The following is a 20933-nucleotide window of genomic DNA, read 5'->3' as shown; positions in this document are numbered from 1 at the left end:
AGAGAAGGTATGAGGAATCTTGAAGTTTTTAGTTGAACAGATTTTAAAACTGCTTGGTGTGGGAGCCTCCGCTTGGCCACTTGGAGATTTTGAGAATCACTACCTTGCACGCTGCTGAAAAGTTTATTTCTATATCGAGCCTATGTGTTCACGTGTAATTCCCTTCCTCCCTGCCCCCGGCTTGCTTCTGGATTTTGGAGCTACATTGAATTAGCTTAATGTATCTCCCCTTCAAGTACCTGAAGCCAATTCCCATAATTATTTTCCCAGCTAACCAGTCATAACTCCTTAATAAACCCTTCCAGGGACTTAAGATTTCTGTATGTTGTCGAAACACAGAACCCCAAACCCAGTTGTCTGTGGCTGAGGAATGACCAGTGAAGTACACGGCGGGGCTGGTAGTGCCCTTGTCCAGGGACAGCAAGCTTCTGGTAGGGTGGCTTGAGAAAGCCTGTGCTAGCTTTTGGATGCTGTGTCACCCTTTGACATAGAAGAGAGGTAAAAGAACAGGGCCAAGAGGCCTGTGTGGATTCTCGTCAGTGTTTGGTTAGGATGGTGGTCCTGTGACTCAGGTGAACAAGCTACAAGTCGCACATTAAGCAAGGCGCATAAAGAGAAAATCCTCGAGGAGGAGAGTAACTGAGGGGAATAAGCTAAATGGAAGAACTCAGTGTATTTTTAGCCTTTTAAGCTAAATATCTGTTAGTATGTGTTTGCCTGTCTTGAAAGTTTTTTTTTTTTCTTTTTTTTTTTTTAAACTTCAGTTTGTACTGGTAAGGAGGCAGGGTTTTGAAAGGAAGGAAACAGCTTTTTGGATATGGGATAGTCCAAATGTATACATGTAAATTTCCACTGAATCTGCACTACCAAATCCATCCCATTCAGTGATGTGTAGTTAACCTATATTTGACTTTTGGGAAGAGAGAACCACACCAAGGTGCAAGACGTGAGTAATCATAGCCATATCGGTGTTATGCTAGGTGTATATTGTCATCAGCTCTTCTTATTGAGCTAAAGTGTGTCTTCGAGCTTTTCGGTGGTGAATCTTGAACTTTGTCTTTAGCCATAGTCTGGATTAGTAAAGTCTGCAACCTTCCTGCTCCATCTGTGTTAAGTGTGGAAATTACTTAATATTGAGATGGGTGGTGTTGGTTGATTTCACATTCTGAAGTTTAAAATTTTAATTTCTGGCCTAGAGAATATGAGGCCATAGGCTGGAGAAGTCTCTGCATTAGTAAAAGCAATTAAAATCTCAGGGTTGTATGCTTTTTGTGCTTTAATGAGGAGAGAGAATGCTGCCCCTGTGTTTTGGGTGAGTAATTCCATAGTTAGACATTTTATCTATTGATTACAGAGATTTGACCTAGTCAAACCAGGCTTTATGGGGTTGGGATCTCCAATACTAAGGATGCTAAGTTCCTGTAAACCACTTAGGAAGCTCCTGAGCCAATACTGTGTGTGTGACCTGGTACATCCCTCACGTACAGATCTTTTTACATCATGAGTGCTTCTCTGGGTCCACTGGATTTGATGCTCACCCTTATCACTGCCTTCTCATTGGTCCTCCCAGTAACTTTTACTTTTCTGTTCAAGGCAGCAGAGTTCCCACTCCTTGTCAGTCCGAATGGAAACTTTGCTTACCTGGCTCCACTTGGGGTCAGCCGAGGTGGGAGAGGAACACTAGTCCTGTTTTAATCACAGATTGTTGGGAATAATTGGCCAGCCAGTGCCAGTGTCTACAAAACATGCTTAGATGCATGGTTAGATATCTTTTCTCACACGCCTGGGAGGATGCCCTTAGATCACCAGGGTGTTTGAGAATCGATGTTGGGGTCATTTCAGAGCTATAAGAATTCCCTCTAGCATTTGCTTTTTGTAATGCCCTCATGAGCCTAGCCCAGATCTGTGATTTTTCAGTAAATATTAGGAGTCCTGGATTTTGTTTCTAGATTGGTAACCTGGTAATTCATATTTAGACACGTCACATCACTGCTGTGGTAGCTTCTTCCTCTGTAAAATGGGGTTAATGACCCCAGTGGGGAGTACCTGTAGAGCAGGCTGAGGTGCTCAGTAGGGAGCCGGGTAATTAGGCCGCGTTGCACATTTTAGTCTTAGCCAAGATACTTGGGCTTAAAATTCAGAGGAGCTGAGAGTCTGGGGCTTCCATTTTTTGTTTCTGGGCTTCTTGATTATATAAAATACGTTTAGGTAAAAAACAGAATAGAACCAAAGAAAGCTAAAACACCTAACTAGGTCTTTCTGCCCTCAACTTTCCTAGTGCTTCTGTAGCAAGCTTGATGAGGCTGCTCTGGAGACTTGTTTTGTGTTTCGGAAGAACTTCTGATAGTACGGGAAGATAGCTGGTGGGTTGTATTCAGATCGTATAAATATGGGTAATTTATTTTTTCTTTATATTTTGCCTTTTTGCATTTTTTTAAACATCTTTATTGGAGTATAACTGCTTTACAATGGTGTGTTAGTTTCTGCTTTATCACAAAGTGAATCAGCTATACATATACATACATCCCCATATCTCCTGCCTCTTGCGTCTCCCTCCTACCCTCCCTATCCCACCCCTCTAGGTGGTCGCAAAGCACCGAGCTGATCTCCCTGTGGCCTTTTTATATTTTAAGCAACAAACACTTGTATTAGAAGTATAAAGTTTTTTGAAATGAAAATGCAGTTTGGGGTTTTCCATCCCTCCTCCTCCTCCTTCTCCTCGAGAGAGAATACTGGATTCAAGCAAGTGATTGCATAAACATATAAGATAGCTATCATTACTATCCCCGTTTTTTAGACAAGGAAACTGAGGCATAAAGTTAAACAGCCCAGTGTCACACAGTAAGTGATGGAACCAGGAAGCCAGTGGGTCTTAATTGTAGATCTCAGACTCTTAACCACTTCACTTTGCTACATCAGAGAGAATGATTATCTTTGGAATCTTGGAGGAAAAACTAGGACTTAAATTTAAAGTTGGAAATATGAAGGTAAAATTAACGGGTAGATAATCAGTTAATTAACAGAATCTAAACAATTAACGCACATACCGACAATCCGAAGACAGAAATTTTGCTGACTTGTCCAGTTAGTTAACTAGACTCCTAAAGATGAAAAAGTACATTGGTATAGTGAGCCTTTGGGGTAGTGAATTTTCTTGTCCTCTGAGGAGAGGAAGGAGTGCATCTATGGTGATGATTAATGAGAGGTTGGGAGAAGTGATCCAGTGACCCAGTCGTGGCTCACAGTGTGGCAAAAAGGAGTTTTTGCCCCATGTTTTCCTCACCAGATGGACGAGTGGGTGCTAGATTGTTCCGTGGGCTCTGTCACTGTGTCCACACACTGCTTAGAAGGAGGAAAAGTACTTCCTGTCACAGGGAGATGGACTTGGCCTGTTGATGCTCTGGGGTTACCAAAGAGAAAGAACAAATACTGACCCATTAGGACAGAAAAGACTTTGTTTGGGGTGAACGTATGCTTCAGGAAGGCTACTAAGCCCTCATTTAAGGGACAAAGATGAGGTGAAATTCTTAGGTAAGCTGTCACCCAAACTTTACTAAGTGCTGGTCAGTCTTCTTTACCATTTGGCCGTGTTTCCGTTGCACGGATGGGACCTTACTAGATGGTTAATCGGTCTGTATGATCCCAGATTCCCCTTGTTGAGGGGAAGTCTCTTGGTTTTGCTTTGAAAGCTGCTTGGCGAGAGTATTGTGGTTTGGAGGAAATGATAGCCCGGGCTTCAGAGAGAAATACTGCTTGGCTTTGGGTCCTGCTTCCGACTAGTGTTCCTCCTCCCTGCCTTTCCCATACAGCCTTTAAAAATCACGTCAACCTACAGGGATTATTTCTTCCAACTACTTTTGTGTATGTTTCTTGTGTGAAGTGGTGGCATGTTAGATTTTTCCTGAATAGGTAGTTCCTAATAGATGGACAGGATTTGTGCCATTTTATTTAGTGTGGGCTTTTGTAGAGGGTTATTAATATTTTATTTAGATAATGGAATTTCTGTTTACCTAAGTAAAAGGGCTCCTTTTGGGAGAAGTAGTGTTTAGAACCTGGAGTATTGTCACCAATCCATTCAAGCTTGTTGAACTTAGCAGAACTTTGGACAAGTTAACATTAAGTATAGGTTGCCACATCTGTAAAATGAGAATAATACGTCCTGGGATTTTTGTGAGGGCTAGGAGATTGGGGTTGCCACATAAGAAGACAAAGGTGACTGTTTCCTCTGTCCTCCATCCATTTTATCTGGAGAGATTTTTCAGATAGAAGAGAGAAAGGAAAAAATTCTCCAGCCATACCTCATTTTATTGCACTTTGCTTTATTGTGTTTTGCAGATATTGCTTTTTTTTTTTTTTTTTTTTTTTCCTAATTGAAGGTTTGTGGCAACCATGCGTGGAGCAAGTCTATTGATGCCATTTTTCCAACAGCATTTGCTCCCTTTGTGTCTCTTTGTAATTTTGGTAATTCTTGCAATATTTCAAATATTTTCATTATTATATTTGTTACGGTGATCTCTGATGTTACTATTGCAAAAAGATTACAACTCACTGAAGGCTCAGATGATGGTTAGCATTTTTTAATGAAGGTACGTATGGTTTTTTTAGACATAGTTCGATTACACAATAGACTACAGCATAGTGTAAAGATAACTTTTATATGCACTGGGAAACCAAAAAATGTGTGCGACTCACTTTATTGCGTATGTGCTTTATCACGGTGGTCTGGAATGGAACCCACAACATCTCCAAGGTATGCCTGTATTTCTACATTCCCTACAAAAGACTAGCCCAGTGGTTCTCAACCGGGAGGGATTTTGTCCCCCAGGGGACATTTGGCAATTTGGGAAAGATGTTTGGTTGTCAGAACTGGGGGTGGGGGTAGGGTTGCTGCCAGCACCTAGAGGGGAAAGACGAGTACTGCCGCTGAACACCCAGCAGTGCCCAGGACAGCCCTCCGACAAAGCATGGTTGGGCCTCAGATGTCAGTACTGCTGAGGTTGAGAAGCCTTGCTCTATGCAAAATTACCCTCTATTATTCTTTTTCCTGCACTAGAATTTCGTTATTTATTGTTTACTAAGTGACTTCAGAACTTCTTCTGCCCTCTGCCTGGTGTGAATATAAAGTTTGCTTCGCGGTCATGGGTTTTCTTAGGACAGTTGCTGCCTTCTGAAATCCCAGGTCCCCCGGGGTGTGTGATGGCAAAGCCTGGTCCTCCCACGCTTATGGGGTGGGCCTTGGTCGTGCCCCACTCCGTCTGCAGGGCTCCCTTCCTCCTCCCCCGCTGCCTCTTTTGCCCACCTCCTTTAGGAAGCTTTTCCTGATTCCCTCCCAGTTGAATGGGATCTCTCTCTTTCCTTTGATTCCTGTGGTGGGTGCACTTTCTCATGGATTTGTCTCTTGCTTTCTGTCTCTCCATGGGCTGCAAGCTCTTTAGGGCAGAATTCTTCCCTTCTCTTTCCTGGTCCCTGGAAACACCTGAGTATAGTTCCTCCCACATAAATGGATATGAAACAGACATTTAGAAAATAATACATTACATTTTTCTTGATGAGGACAGAAAAACAATTTCTTTTATTCTTTCGTATTACATTTTCATGCGTCACTTTAATGTTCCTCTGTAAGTTAGATGATGGTGATGCCAGAGGTTCTCATCTGGCTTGACGTGTTTTTCTAGAGCAGCTTTTTAAATTACCGGGTCCTTAAATTATCTGGTTCACTGTGATTGTACTAACCTAACCTAAACCAGTCCGTGCTGTTCCTAAATTTAGGAAGGAACGGAATCCTCCACAGTATTCCAGTCTTCTCTGCCGCTGAATTATGCTGGCAGAAAAAGAAATTCCAAGAATTAAAAAAAGACACAAAGTGGGCAGCCATGTCACTGTTAACTAAGTAATAGACTGTTGGTAAAAATGTGTATTGCAACTTGAAGTGATCCTGAAGTGTGGTGCTTCAAACATTTTATTCTCATCTGTAGTTAATTTACAGATTAAACATACAATTTTTCTGAAATTCTGTAGTTGGTTATCTGAACTATAGACGTGACAGTTATTCTTATAAAGGTAATTGCTGCTGAGGAAGTCCATATTCTAAAGTGGTGAGAGCTCGGCTTTGCTAGTCACATGCCTGGGTTGACTCCTGCCCCTAGCACTTAGCATCTTTGTCCCTCGGGCCTCACTGTGCTGTAGTTTTCTCATCTGAAAAATGTAAATAGTAACTCTCTTATAAGTTGTTGTGAGAATTCAGTAAAATATGAAATATTCTAGGGCAGTGTTTGGGATGTAGGAAGTGTTTTTTTTATAAATGGCCGCTATTATTACTTTAGCATAGAACAGAGTATATATAGAAGGCAAGAAAGATGAGACTGACAATTTTGAGTTGGTTAAGATGTGACAGATAGGAACACCTGGGTCAAGGGTGAAATCCCCACGTGGACCTGTTGTAAGCTTTTACACCAGGATCAGTAGCCATTGCGTACACCCGCCCCTGCTGGAAGGGCTGATGACTGTCAAACTGGGAATCTTCCTGTCTGATTTTTGAATCCAGACTTCCTGACTGGTGAGTGAAATTCATCACCTCTTTGCCTCATTTTTCTCATCTATAAATCAGGGTAATAATGACCGAGGGTTGTTTTGAGAACTGTATGAGTTAATATGTGTGAAGTGCTTAAAGAACAGTGCCTGGCACAGTCATCGTCCAAGAAATGTCCGTTTGTAATCACGGTCATTTATTCAGCTTGTACCCGGTGGCAGGGACTGTGCTTGGCTTGCTGTGAGATGTTGTTTGGTTCTCAGAGCAACCTTTCAAGGTAAGTATTATCCTCAGGAGACCCCTAGAGTTCGAAGAACTTGCCCAGGATTGTGTAATTTGTTGTGGCAGAGGTATAACTGACCCCACAGCTTTTTCCACAGACATGTGCTACTGTGGGACTGTGAAATGCATGTATTGGGTCCCCCAGCTAGATTGCAGCGCGTCCCAGAGGACAGGGCCACTCTCAGCCCCTGAGACTGGGCAGGGTGGGCCCCCAGTGGAAGGTGAAGGACTCGGTGAAGCCATCACACTCATCAGGGTGTTCCTGACTGCCAGAGGCCCTTCCTGCAGAAGGGACCAGCCCTGCCCAGTTGTAGAGGGCAGTGGTCAGAGGTGAGAAATCTAGTCCAAGGAACTGCCCAGACATGACATCTTCTACATTTCTTATACACAAATTCTCTGCCAGGATTGTTGTAAAAATATTTTCATTATAGTCTTAACAGGGTATGTGTTTAAGGATTATAAACCTGATTAACAAAAATTTCACTGGTGTCTGACAAGCAAATTATGAAGCTGAGTAAAAACGAAACTGACCATGGTAATTTCTTTTTTTTTTCTTTTTAAACAACCTTGGCAATGTATAAAATGCCTCCTCCTCATTCCAATGTGTCGCAATATTAAACTGTAAATTAAGTCTTGAAAAGTTGCCCTTCTGTGTTAAAAGCCTTTTTATTAGAAACAATTAAAATTTTTTCTTAATATTAAGAGAAGCTTGTAATGGTTCTGTAAAGCTACAGATATTTTATAGCCTACAGAAAAATATTATCTTGAATTCACTCCTTATCTTCTTTCTTCCTAGGAAGAATTGAAGAAGCAGAATGAATGGGAAGCGATATTTTTCTAAACTTTTTTTTGGTTAGTTAATGTGGAAATAGGCCTTAAGATTTCTTGATTGAAAGGCTCTTCTGTAATAAGCATTTCGGATGTCTCATATTTCATTTCAAGCATGTAGAACAATGCCAGATGCCCCATAAGGTTGGTTATGACTCGTAAATGTCATGAGTTAGGTTTGGAGGCTTAGATTTTAGTGAATGATGCTAAAATGATGTTGCAATTGTACATTTTTGTTTTTTTAAAGAAATTAAGACCAAATCATTTTTCTTAGTAATTATACTCAGAGTGACTTAAAAATTATATGTTTTTGGGCTTCCCTGGTGGCGCAGCGGTTGAGAGTCTGCCTGCCGATGCAGGGGACGCGGGTTCGTGACCCGGTCCGGGAAGATCCCATGATGCCGCGGAGCGGCTGGGCCCGTGAGCCGTGGCCGCTGAGCCTGCGCGTCCGGAGCCTGTGCTCCGCAACGGGAGAGGCCACGACAGAGGGAGGCCCGCGTAGCGCAAAAAAAAAAAAAAAAAAAAAAAAATTATATATTTTCTACTACAACTTTTTAGCTTTGTATTCAGTTTATTGAACATGGGACTTCTTTGTTAATGTCTGAGTGAGATTTGTTATTGCCTATATAGCAAGATAATTAAATATGTACTCATGTAGAGATGAACCAGTTAAGTTGCTGAGTCTTCTGAAGATTTCCCCAACACAAAGCAAGATTTTGTGGTGTCACTGGGAAAACTCTAAGGTGACTTTGTCATGGGCAGTTTTATTTGAAAAGTGAGGCTTCTTTATCTTTTGCTGTAAAATCACATAGCTATGGAATATCAAACCTTGGTATCCTGTCATACCTGTCTATCGCATGGGCAAACACTTTGATGTTCAAGAGCTTCCAATCTTAATAGTAAGTGCTTTACTCGGTATAGTGCTTTATAACTTTATTTTTATGACCCCCTGGTTGCTTGGCTTAATACATACAACAGGTATTCCTACTGATGATGTGTGCCCGGGCCAGTGTTACCCAGGGGGCTGCTGAGGTAGTTTGAGTTCCTATAACTGATTATAAGGAGACTTGTGAATTCTTTCCTTTGCCATTCAGAGAGTTGCTGTGTCTCAGTATCTTTTAGGTAAGGAATGGATAGACGTTCACATTTATATTTTTTCATAATAGCTTTATTGAGATATAATTCACATACCATACAATTAACCTATTTAAAGAGTATAATTCAGTGTTTTTAGTATATCCACAGAATTGTGCAGCCATCACCACAATCAATTTTGGAACATTTTCATCACCCCCGAAAGAAACAGGTAACCGTGGCTAGTCACTCCCCATTGCCCTCTACCTTCCAACCCTAGGCTCCTAACTGTTCATCTGCTTCTGTCTTTATGGATTTGCCCATTCTGGGCATTTCATATAAATGGATTCATATAATATGCAATCTTTTGTGACTGGCTTTCACTTAGCATAACATTTTCAAGGTTCGTTCATGTCGTACGTACCTACTTCATTCCTTTTTATTGCCAGATAGTATTCCGTTGTGTATGAATATACTACGTTTTATCAGTTGATGGACATTTAGGTTGTTTCCACCTTTTGACTATTATGAATATGTTGCTGTGATCATTCATGTATAATTTTTTTGGTGTGTGGACATACCTTTTAATTTCTCTTGGCTTGGATGTATACCTAGGAGTGAAATAGGTGGGCCATATGGTAACTCAGTGTTTAGCCTTTGAAGAACCGCCAGACTTTTCTAAAGTGGCTGCATCATTTTATATTTCTACTAGGAGGTATGAGGATTCTAATTTCTCCATATCCTTGGCAATGCTTGTTACTGTCTTTTATTTTAACCATCCTAGTGGATATGAAGTGGTACCTCATTGTGGCTTTGTTTTCCATTTTTCTGATGGCTAATGATGTTGAGCATCTTAATGGCCATTTGCATATCTTCTCTGGAGAAATGTCTATTCAGATTCTTTACCCATTTTATTTATTATTTTTTAAAAAAGGTTTTTGTTTTTATTTTGGCCTTGCCACGTGGCTTGCGGGATCTCAGTCCCCGACCAGGGATTGAACCCAGGTCACAACAGCGAAAGCGCCAAATCCTAATCACTAGACCACCAGGGATCTCCCTAGGTTCTTGAGCCATTTAAACATTGTGTTATTTATGTTTTTTTAAATTGAGATTTAAGAGTTCTTTATATATGCTAGATACAAGCCCCTTATCATATATATGATTTGCAAATAATTTCTCCCATTCTGTGGGTTGCCTTTTCACTTTCTTGGTGGTGGTGTGATATTTTTTTTCTTTTACTTTTTAAAGTTGTGGTAAATCCACATAAATTTACCATCCTAATCATTTTTAAGTATCTGGTTCAGTGGCTTTAAGTACTGTCATATTGTTGTGCGACCATCACCACCATCCATCTGCAGAATTCTTTTCATTCTGCAAAATGAAGACTCTTCGTTCATTCAGCAGTAACTCCCCATACCCTCCTACCTCGGTTCCTGGCAACCACCATTCTATTTTCTGTCTCTGAATTTGACTACTGTAGGTACCTCATGAGAGGATTCATAAAATATTTGTCTGTTTGTGACTGGCTTTTTTTCACTTAGCGTAATGTTTTCAAACAGATATGGTTATATAGAACAGAATTGCCTGCCCTTTTGAGGCTGACTAATATGCCCTTCTGTGTATGTACCACATACGTACAATTTATCCATCAGTGGACACTTGAATTGCTTCTGGTCTTTGGTTATTGCGAATAATGCTGCTGTGAACATGGATGTAGAAATGGCGGTGGTGTTCTTTGAAGTATACAAGTTTTTAATTTTGATGAAGTCCAATTTATTTATGATTTTCCTTTGTTGCTTGTGCTTTTGTTGTCATGTCTAAGAATCCATTACCTAGTCCAAGGTCACAAAGATTTATGCTCACATTGTCGTCCAAGAGTTTAATAGCATTAGTTCTTACATTTGGGTCTTTGATCCTTTTGAGTGAATTTTGGTATATAGTGTGAGGTCACATTCATATTTTAGGGAATGGGGGCTCTAAACTTATCCTCCAGTTGTTAGGTCTACTTTGGTTCTGCTGCGAAGCTGGAGCATGAAAGCCCTTCTCCACCACAGTGCTGCCACGCCCACCTCCAGCAAGACCCCCAGCCCGGCCTCTCAGCCCCGCGGGATTGCGGACTCTGGAGCAAAGATTTCGGCAGTAGTTATTTTTGTATCCTCTTCATTTTTCTGTATTCGTCATCATGGATTCATTCTGTCTCGCTCATCCACCCCTACAGCATATTTATGTCAGGCAGAAAATTCCCCTGCACTTCAGCAGGCCTCTTTGGGAGTCAAAAGTCACATCTGTGTTGGAGGTACTGCCTCTTCCGTTCTTCTCTTCTCCTTCTGAACCACGTTCCAGCAGAGTGGTGCCAGGAGGGAATCTTGGTGTTCTATCTCAAGGCAACTTCCCTCCCATTTAATAAACGTAGAAGAGTTAAACAAAGAAAATGACAGAATGGTGTTGCCAAAGCGCGTAGCCTTCACCAGACTTCGAGGGGATAAATAGATCGTTTTAGGCCCTTTTCTTGTTTACCAGACCAACCATTAAATGACAAGCCTTTCTTGGTTTTTCTAGTGTTGACAAATAATTTTTGTTCTTCAGTAGGAACAAAGGTAAAACTGGCCCAGGCAGTTTTGAAGGATTCCGCTGGCTGGCACGTGTACAGACTACATGCAGATTTTCTATATAATCAAGATTCGCGGGGTTTCGGTTCCTCTTGCTGTTGAAATTAACAGTACTTGAATTCCTAGAACAAAATGCCTAGCTTGTTGTCGGGTCTGGGGTTCCTGGTTTAGCAAATTACATTTTAAACCTCCCTCCCTTATTTTTTGGAGATAGAAAGGTAGACGATGTTATCAACGTTTTTAAAGTCGTGGGCATTAGTAAGTTAAAAATCCTAAATGTGACTAATTAAAAGTTCTTGTCACTCCGCAAGTTGATGAGCTGGAGTGCGGCGCTTGAGAGAGGCCTGAACCTGGCTACTTGTTCTTTCTGGAGGCTTCCTGACCGCCACTTCCCATCTGCCTTCTGGGTCCCCTGGTTTCAGAATGATGCGGACTCACCCCACTAGTGCTGGTTTAATCATGCTGAGTCCCATCATCTGTAACTTCCTCTTACAGAGCTCAGTACCCCAGAAGGGCCGTGCGGAGCCAGGTGGCCGCAGGGAAACTAGGTCTGTGGTCTCCTCTGAGGTGGTGAGGCTCACAACTCAGCATGTAAAAAGGGGGCCACGGGTGGGTGTGCCCCAAGTCTGCCCACTTCATACATCTGCAGGTTGTGAATGAAGCCGTAGGCAGTTCAGAGCTTACTGTTGTAACTACTCAGTGCCATTTATTGGTTGGGCCCCTTCAGTGATTAGGATCTAGTCATTGTAGTTCAGTATGTTATTGAATTCAGATACTGAGCTCTTACGATGTGCAAGGAGGACACGTCAGGATGAGGCTGTTACACTTGGGGAGTTGAGATAGGTTTACCTCATGCACAGGGTACACTGCGATGAGCCCGGTGGACCGTAGGTGGTCTCTATAGTACTGTGTGAATTCAGGGGAGAGGTGAGTCTGTTTCAGAGAAGGCGCCGGGGAGATAACTAGGGGAAGAAGGTTGAGCCTGCAGGCTTTAGATGTGTGGAGGTGGTGGCACTTCACACACTGTTCTGTATTACTTCAGCCTTCAGAACACTCTCACACTTCCCACCTCACTCAACTTGAACCTCAGCCACCAGGCCGGGTCGCGTCTGCACCTAGACTGCAGGTGGTCATAAGCCCCACGTCACAGGTGAGGAGCTGGGCTGCCAACCGAGCGTGTGACTGGATACAGCTGAGATTTGAGGCTAGGTCTTGTGAGTCCAAATTCCACTGTCCCTTTTCCAGGAAGTCGTAGTAGAATGAACAAAAAAGAGGAAGAAAGACAAACTCAGACAGCACAGTGAGTTTTTCAGGACTGTGGCAAGGAAGGATGAAAAGTGCAGAAAAGGGACGAGAGGGCCACGGGCACAGGGTGTGTTGAGATGCTTTTGTGAGAGAGCCCACGAAGACTGAAACCCTCAAAGGGCTGTGAATGTGTACTTTAAAAAAACTGCTTTATTGAGGCATAACTAACATTCATTGACGGCATGTATTCAGTGTGCCATTCGATGAGTTTTGACACACGTGTGCGCTTGTGGAACTTCACCACAGTCAAGATAATGAACATAGCCATCACTGTGAAGTTGCCTCGTGTCCCCTCAAAAGAGAAGCTTAAAGAATAAAGAACTTCAGCACACCCTTTACCCAGATTTACCAATTTTTAACATCTGCCACATTTGCTTGCATTCTTATGTGTATGTGCATGGGTGTGTGTAAATTTGTATAGACCTACATTCATTTTCCCCCCAGTTTGTTCAAGAGTAGCTTATATAAAGAGTGGATATATGTATATGTATAACTGACTCACTTTGCTGTACAGCAGAAACTAACACAGCATTGTAAATCAACTACACTCCAATAAAAACAATTAATTAAAAAAAAAGAGTAGCTTATATAAGTGGTGTTGCTTTATTCCTTAGTGTTTCAGTGTATATTTTCAAAGAACAAGTGTAACCTCTTGTGTATCTGTCGTACAGCTATCACATTCAGGAAATTTACCATTAATGCAGCCTTTTTTATCCCTTTCTTTTTTCCCCCATGTTCCAGTTTTGTCAGCTTCCCAGTAATGTCATTAACAGCAGCTTTCTTTTTCTCGTGGTACAGGAGCCAGTGCAGGATCACAGGTGCATTTAAGCATTACCTTCTTTAGTCTCCTTTGATTTGAACAGTTCCTCAGTTTTCATCTTTCATGCAGTTGACAATTTGGAAGAATGCAGCTATTTTTTAGAGTGTCAGGGTTTTGAGCAGGTGGGTGAATATGATCCTCTGGGCTTTGGGAAGATAGGTGTGAGATGGACAGGGAAGGCGGAGAGCGTCAGGGGCAGTGGCCTTGTTGCTTGGTTTCGAGAGGCCAGGTGGGTGGAGGAAGTACTGATAAAATTGCTTGGCTGTAGATGGCACTGGACAAGAGCATAGCTCATTGCAGGGTCCTAGTAAGGCTTTTGATCTGGAAAATTAAAGAAATAATGAAAGAGGAGGGAGGAGGAGTAAAGAAAAATGGGGAAGGCATTTTTATGTCCCTGAATTGTATGTATATATACATCTCTGAATATTTATTGGACACCATGACACCTCTGGTTTAGAAAGAGGTTGTGAAATCTTAGGAGTCTTGGATCCTGTGGCCAGATCGAAGTTCTTTGCATGAAGGGCCCGTGCCAGTGAAGTCACCCCTGGGCGCACGTTGGTAGCTGGTAGCCCTTTAGCCTTTGATGGAGGGAAGTTTGTCCTCTTGAAGGAGTCAAGGCTGGTGTCATCTTAGGCTGAGTCTGGTGTACCAAGTTTTAGGGAAGCTCACAGGCCCTGCAAGTGAAGCTAGGCATCTTTCCCCAGCTGAGACCACACGGAGAGCGTCACCTTGAGGATGGGCTTCGAAGGGGGAGAGGTATGGGTAGAGTTTACAATTTTGTTAGGTAGCATACGTAGTGTAGTTACCATTTCTGTGGGTGTATAACAGTCCACTAAGTGCGAGGAGTTACCTCTGGACTTTCTATATCGTAGAGCCAGGAAAATTTGGGAATCTTAACTGACAAGGAATTATTTTTATAACCCTTGTGACACAAAGAACATTGCCGGGTGTGGGGCAGGAGATCTCTCACTGATAGGACAGCTTTAGAAACAGTGTTAGGTTTTCCATTTGGTAAAATGTTTTGTCACTTATGTTAGTACTATAACTACCTAAAATCAGTGATCTTACTTGGTTCCTTTGTCGGAAGACTTGGGAGTACTGTATTCAGAGTTTTTACAATGTTTTAAGGGTGGGATTAGTTTAAAATACATCCTATTAATCAGAATATCTGCTGGCTAGGATTTTTCTATTATTCTGTCTCCTTAGAACATATCATAGAACCAGGTATTTTCTAAAGTAGTCTTAGGTTTTAAAATAGAGTAGTAAAGATGGCAAAGACTTTTCACCCAGGTCCCCGATCCCTGGTCAGGTTTATCATTTAAACACTCGTGTTTCAGTTTCAACATCTCTAAAATAGAGATGATAATCTCTTCTGTCCTGGATTGCTTTTGACAGTGTGCATGCGAAGATGTGTCTTCAAATGGTAGTGGGAAGGTTGGTATCCATACAATGTACTTATTGTGAGCCATATTTTGCTTTAATTTGCACCTAAAATATTTTAAAGAGGCAGTTGCCTTGTGTAGAATTATCACAAGATCATATAACTACGTTCTCCTTCTGTGTGGAAAATAAGACTTTTTAATTGAGTCTGAGTTAATGGAAATTTAAGTATTATAAACTCTGTTTTATAGAATTTTCTATTAGGCTACATTTGGATTTCTGCTCTTCCGTCCTAAGTTTTTAAATTCTAATTAATTAATTAATTAATTTTTGGCTGCAGTAGGTCTTAGTTGCTGCACGCGGGCTTTCTCTAGTTGCGGTGGCGAGCGGGGGCTACTCTTCATTGCGGCGCATGGGCTTCTCATTGCGGTGGCTTCTCTTGTTGCGGAGCACGGGCTCTAGGCACATGGGCTTCAGTAGTTGTGGCGCACGGGCTCAGTAGTTGTGGCTCGTTGGCTCTAGAGCGCAGGCTCAGTAGTTGTGGTGCAGGGGCTTAGTTGGTCTGTGGCATGTGGGGTCTTCCCAGGCCAGGGCTCGAACCCGTGTCCCCTGCATTGGCAGGTGGATTCTTAACCACTGTGCCACCAGGGAAGCCCCCTAAGTGTTAATGGTGGGAAATTGTGGATGCTTACTGAGTAATAGTCAGAATTCGCTGGATTTGTTGGGAAAGTAATCCATTAACGTTGGGGACTGTAAGCAGTATAAATTGCTGACACCGTATTTATTTTATTTTGTTAAAGTAGGAAGGAGGGAGACCCCTTGAGTGAGCGTTTTCGGGTGACACATTTTATACTGAGTCATAAGTGCATTTGTGCTATGTCAGATTAGTTTTAGGTCATAATAAACAGTTTATCAACATGCCACATTTATGGTAGTCACGGCCATGCTTTTATCCCCCCACCCCGACCTTTGTTTGCTTGGATCCGGATTAATTTACTACACTTCGTGTTTCTTTTAGTTCACTGTGGTAATTGTATTGCGTTAAAGCTTGAATCAGTTTTGTCTTTACTAACAGTTGACCTTATCACAGTAAATAGTGCTGTCATGAATTCTGCTGACTTAAATTTATCCAATGAAAACTTTATCTATTACTAGACTTTTTGTTACTTTTCCAATAGCATTTAAAACCATGTTTTATAATTGGTTGGCAAAGGACTCTAGAATATACACACAAATCTTTACTGCTGAGACCGGTATTATTAAATTTTCTACCTAATGGATTGCCAGAAATATTCTTTGCTATATACGTGAAAAACTATTATGCATACTCAGTGAGATAGTTATTTCCATTATTGAAACAATCTCACTGAAAGTTGTAATCATATGTTCCTTTTCATGTTTACAAAAAGATTTGGAGAGTGGGTAATTCCATACACTTTAAAATTTTCCGAAAAATAATTTAGAGCAGAGTTGATAAGCTTTAAAAAGTGTTAAACTCATACACAGTGTCCTTCTGCCATTTGCCCGGCTAACCCCCATTTAATTTACGATGAGACGGTTGCTCGGGCCCTGTGATTCCCCACCCCCTCCTTTAGGCAGAGTACCACCCTCATCATACAGCATGAATCAGTGCTAGAATTTTGTAAGTGGTAGGGTAGGGTGGGCGATACCCGGTAAATGAGATTTGCCTGTTGTTCCTTTTTGGTACAAGTTTTAGATGTTAGGAAGTAGGGCATTGCTGTGGGTTCTGGTAAGTTTTGGGGAAGCTCCTGTAGTTCATTATTTCTGTATGGTCTTAGGAGCTTCATGAGTGGTCTGCTTTTGCAGCAATATTCGTTTCTGACAGCTTTGATCACATTACTGATCTGTTTTTTTGTTGATGGTGCTATCAGGCTGTGATATGGCAACAGTTTCCCAGGTGCTTGAAATTTTAGAGTTGAGACTAGGTCACATCCCCTCTCAGCATCTCCTGCAGAGGGTCACCTAGTCCCTGTTTTTCTCCAGGCGTAGGGACTTCGTTGACCCAAGTTTGCAGAACTGGCTTCCATCCTCTTTTTGGGATGTGCTCTCATTTATCAGTGTCTTTCTTAAAGTGTGATAATAAAGAGCTCACCTATCCTCTAGCTGTTACGTGGCCTCTTCCGAGCACATGGGACTTTAATTTCCTGTGATCTGGAAGCTACACTTTGGTTCTGCAGCCTGTATCTTAACAGCTTATTCGGGATCTGCATCACTTTGATAGTTCGGCTGAAGCCTGCAGTCAGCAAACGTATCTCTGACTACCTCCAAGCACATTTCCTCCAATTTCTCACATCCTTTTTAAAAAAATTTTTATTGGAGTATAGTTGATTTACAATGTTGTGTTAAGTTTCTCCTCTACAGCAAAGTGAATCAGTTATACATATACACGTATCCACTCTCTTTTAGATTCTTTTCCCAAATAGGTCATTATAGAGTATTGAGTAGAGTTTCCTGTGCTATGCAGTAGGTCCTTATTAGTTATCTGTTTTGTATATGGTAGTGTGTATATGTCAATCCCAATCTCCCAGTTTATCCCTTTCCCCCCTGGTAACCATACGTTTGTTTTTTACATCTGTGACTCAATCTTTTTTTATTTGTTTTTATTTTTTATTAAAAATTTTTTTTTTTGGCCGCACCGCGTGGCTTGTGGGATCTTAGTTCCCCTACCAGGGATTGAACCTGCGCCCTCGGCAGTGAAAGTGCAGAGTCCCAACCACGGGACCGCCAGGGAATTCCCTTTTATTTTTATTTTTTTGGTGTTTTATAAGTAAGTTCATTTGTACCATTTTTTTTAGAGTCCACACATAAGTGAGTGATATCATATCTCACATCTTTTTTTTTTTTTTACAGCTCTGTTGAACTTTCAGTTTTATCTTGATTTTAAACTCAGCATTCTGACCCTGTCAGTGTAATTTAATTCTGTTGTTGATTTTCTTGCTTATCTCATTTTGCTGCTTGTCATTGGCAAGTTTGCTGGTCTGCCTTCTGGGTTATCATGTGATACACAGATATACATACAGAGTAAAAAGAGCTTTATTAATAAGTCGGCAGGGCTTCCCTGGTGGCGCAGCGGTTGGGAGTCCGCCTGCCGATGCAGGGGACACGGGTTCGTGCCCCGGTCCGGGAAGATCCCACACGCCGCGGAACGGCTGGACCCGTGAGCCATGGCCGCTGAGCCTGCGCATCCAGAGCCTGTGCTCCGCGATGGGAGAGGCCACAACAGTGAGAGGCCCGAGTACCGCAAAAAAAAAAAAAAAAAAAAGTCGGCACCTGTAAGAACTAATGTCCCACATGATTCCCAGTGCTGCTTTAAAAAGCCTGTGTTTGTAGAGTGGCCTTCCTGTGGATTAATGTTTTATGGTCAGATTTTTGATAGTCGGGAAAATGTATTTCAATATAATGGTTGTGTTATTTTTCAGAAGCCAGTTTCCTGTTTCCAGTGTTTCTCTTCCCCTTTACCTGTAGTTCATTGTTTTTTAACTCTCCCATTGGAGGATTAGAGGAAAGGTGAATCAATGCAAATTAGGTTGTTTTGTTTTGATTTAGTGGTACTCTCAGCTGAGAATTTGACTGTAAAAATGGGTCAACCATCAGCATACTGAAGCCATAAGAAATGATTGGCATAGGCTTAGATCTGTGACTCTAACCCTCCAAGCAGAGAGTGTCCTGAGGAGTCTCCTAGCTGGACACGTAGCACCCTTCCTCCTCCACGCTTGCTTTTACCTCTAGGAATTCTTGGGGAATGGGCAAAAATAGGAGTAAACTGGAAAATAATTTTTACAGGATTGGAATTTTTCATTAACAATAATAACGACAAAGAGCTGACTGTTTGTTTTTCATCACTCTGTGTGCCAGGCATACACTTGGCGTGTATTATCTTCTTTAATCATCACAACAGTCCTGAAATAACTACCTGCTATGTAACCCTGTTTCATAGTTGAAGAAATGGGCGCAGGGAACAGTGGAATTATGTGGAATTGGCAAAAGGTTTGGATATTTTTTTGTTTAGATATCTTTGACTTGGGAAAGGCACATTTGCCTTCTGCCAGAAAAGAAACTCCATAGGTGACCAGGCACCCAAGGAGTGATAGCTCAGGGTGTCATGTTGAGGCTCAGCCAGTTCAGTCAAAGGTTTTGTTTTGTTTTAAACAAACACCCCCCATTTGTAAGTCTAGCTCTTTCCATAGTTGTGATGTTTGAGATTTTTATTTTAAATGAAGGATAAGTAATGGAATATAGGCCATTACATAAGAGAAGTGTCAAGCTCATTAATCAGGAGAAATTATACAAATCATATATAATACTATATGCAAATAATTGTATAATGCTGAAGAGTAATATTAATCTTTTGAGGAGTCGTATCTTTTGAGGAGCTCAAACATATGTAGATAACCACCAGTCTCTTTTTCAGGATTTTAAGGAGTAAGAAGAACTCCATTGTCGTACAGCTTTCTACTTCTGGAATGGCAGTAGAAATAAAAATCAAGCTTAAGTTGGAGACAAGCTAATAAGATAGCTGCCTTTTACTGAGTACTACGTATCTTGTGCGCAATTCTCATTCTTAATTCCATCCATATAAGGTAGATAATGTTGCTGTTCCCCTTCTTCCAAGTGGAAAGTGAGGCTTAGCTATTTTAGGGAGGTGACATAGTTAATGAAAAGGACAACCTGGAATCAAATCCAGGTCTGTCTGTCTCCACGGCTCTTAGTTTTAACTCCTGCTCTTTTCTCAGTTTTGTCACTCAGCTCTTCAATAAAATGATAGTCACTCTGCTTCATCGACCAGTTTAGCAAAATCACCCACCAAAATCTAATCCTGTCACATGGAACACAGCTCTTGGGGGACTGGAAGTGTGTTTATTTTATTATGAATTAGTATTTGTACATGTACATTGAAGGTTCTTAAATCTTGAACTTCTCTGGAAGGAATATCTAGAAATGCAGATAATGTAATTTTGACAGGCATGTCACCTGTTGGTTTCTATTTTGCCAGTGAAAGAATGAGGCTGCAGTGGTTGTTTTTGTTCAGTGGCCTCAAGCGTGTTCAGGACTAGACTTCATTTCTTGTTCATTGTAATCCTAACTTACCGTCTAGAGCTTTTCATTCTCTCCAGAGAATTTCACATGGAATGCTTCTCATTTCTTGTGTCCATGTATGGCACAGAATACCCAGGCTCTAATTGCGTAGGAAACTCTGAAGTAAAAATTAAATACTGCTTCTGTTTTTGCTTTCTTCTTAGTTGCTCTTCAGCGTTGTTACTTGACTCTTTTTCTCCTATTTGAAAGATCATGGTCCCTGCCCGCTCCCTCCCCGCCAGCCGAGCAACTCATCTGACAGTGTTTCTCTTGTTCCTTCACCCAGATGTAAGTCACGACAGCAGGGGTGCCGGCCTGCTGAGGCTTGTGCACTGTGGCCCCGGGTCTCCGTTGGCTGGAACCGAATGCCCACTCAGTGACTCCCGTTACCAAGCGCCCTTTCTGCTCCTCTGGCCGTGATCTTACTGATAGACTCACTTCTTGTCCCTGCCCACGTGCGTTTTGCCGGCTGCTGAGCCTTCGTTTGGAATTCTTTTTCCCACCCTCCTCATTAAACCTACATTGTCTCATCCTCAAGACTCATCTCCTCTGCAGAACTTGCTAGAAGTACCTGTTTGGTTCTTCCATTTCCTTCCTTCAGACGTTTCTTCAAACATTAGCCCCTCTGTAGAGCTCTCTGACTTCATTATATGTCACGTGTGCAGTTTTCTTGTCTCAGCGTGGTCTGCTGAAGATATTTGTGTTCCGTTTAAGTAAATTTTTCAAGTAACTTTAAAGCACTTTTGAATTCAGAAGACCTTTTTCCTTTCCCATCCCAACCCCCCCCACATGAAGTTTGTCAGCAAATTTGGTCATCTCCCGGCATTCCTTGGCGGTCCAGCGGTTAGCGCTCTGCGCTTCCACTGCAGGGGTGTTCCATCCCTGGTTGGGGAACTAAGATCTTATAAGCCGTGTGGTGCAGCTAAAAAAAAAAAAAAAAAATTTTTTTTTTTTTTTTTTGGTCATCTCTACTTTCAAAATATATCCAGATTTCCTTCCACTTCTCACC

This window comes from Physeter macrocephalus, chromosome 13 (genome assembly GCF_002837175.3).
Source record: "Physeter macrocephalus isolate SW-GA chromosome 13, ASM283717v5, whole genome shotgun sequence".
NCBI lineage: Eukaryota > Metazoa > Chordata > Mammalia > Artiodactyla > Physeteridae > Physeter > Physeter macrocephalus.
This window is presented reverse-complemented; position numbering follows the sequence as displayed.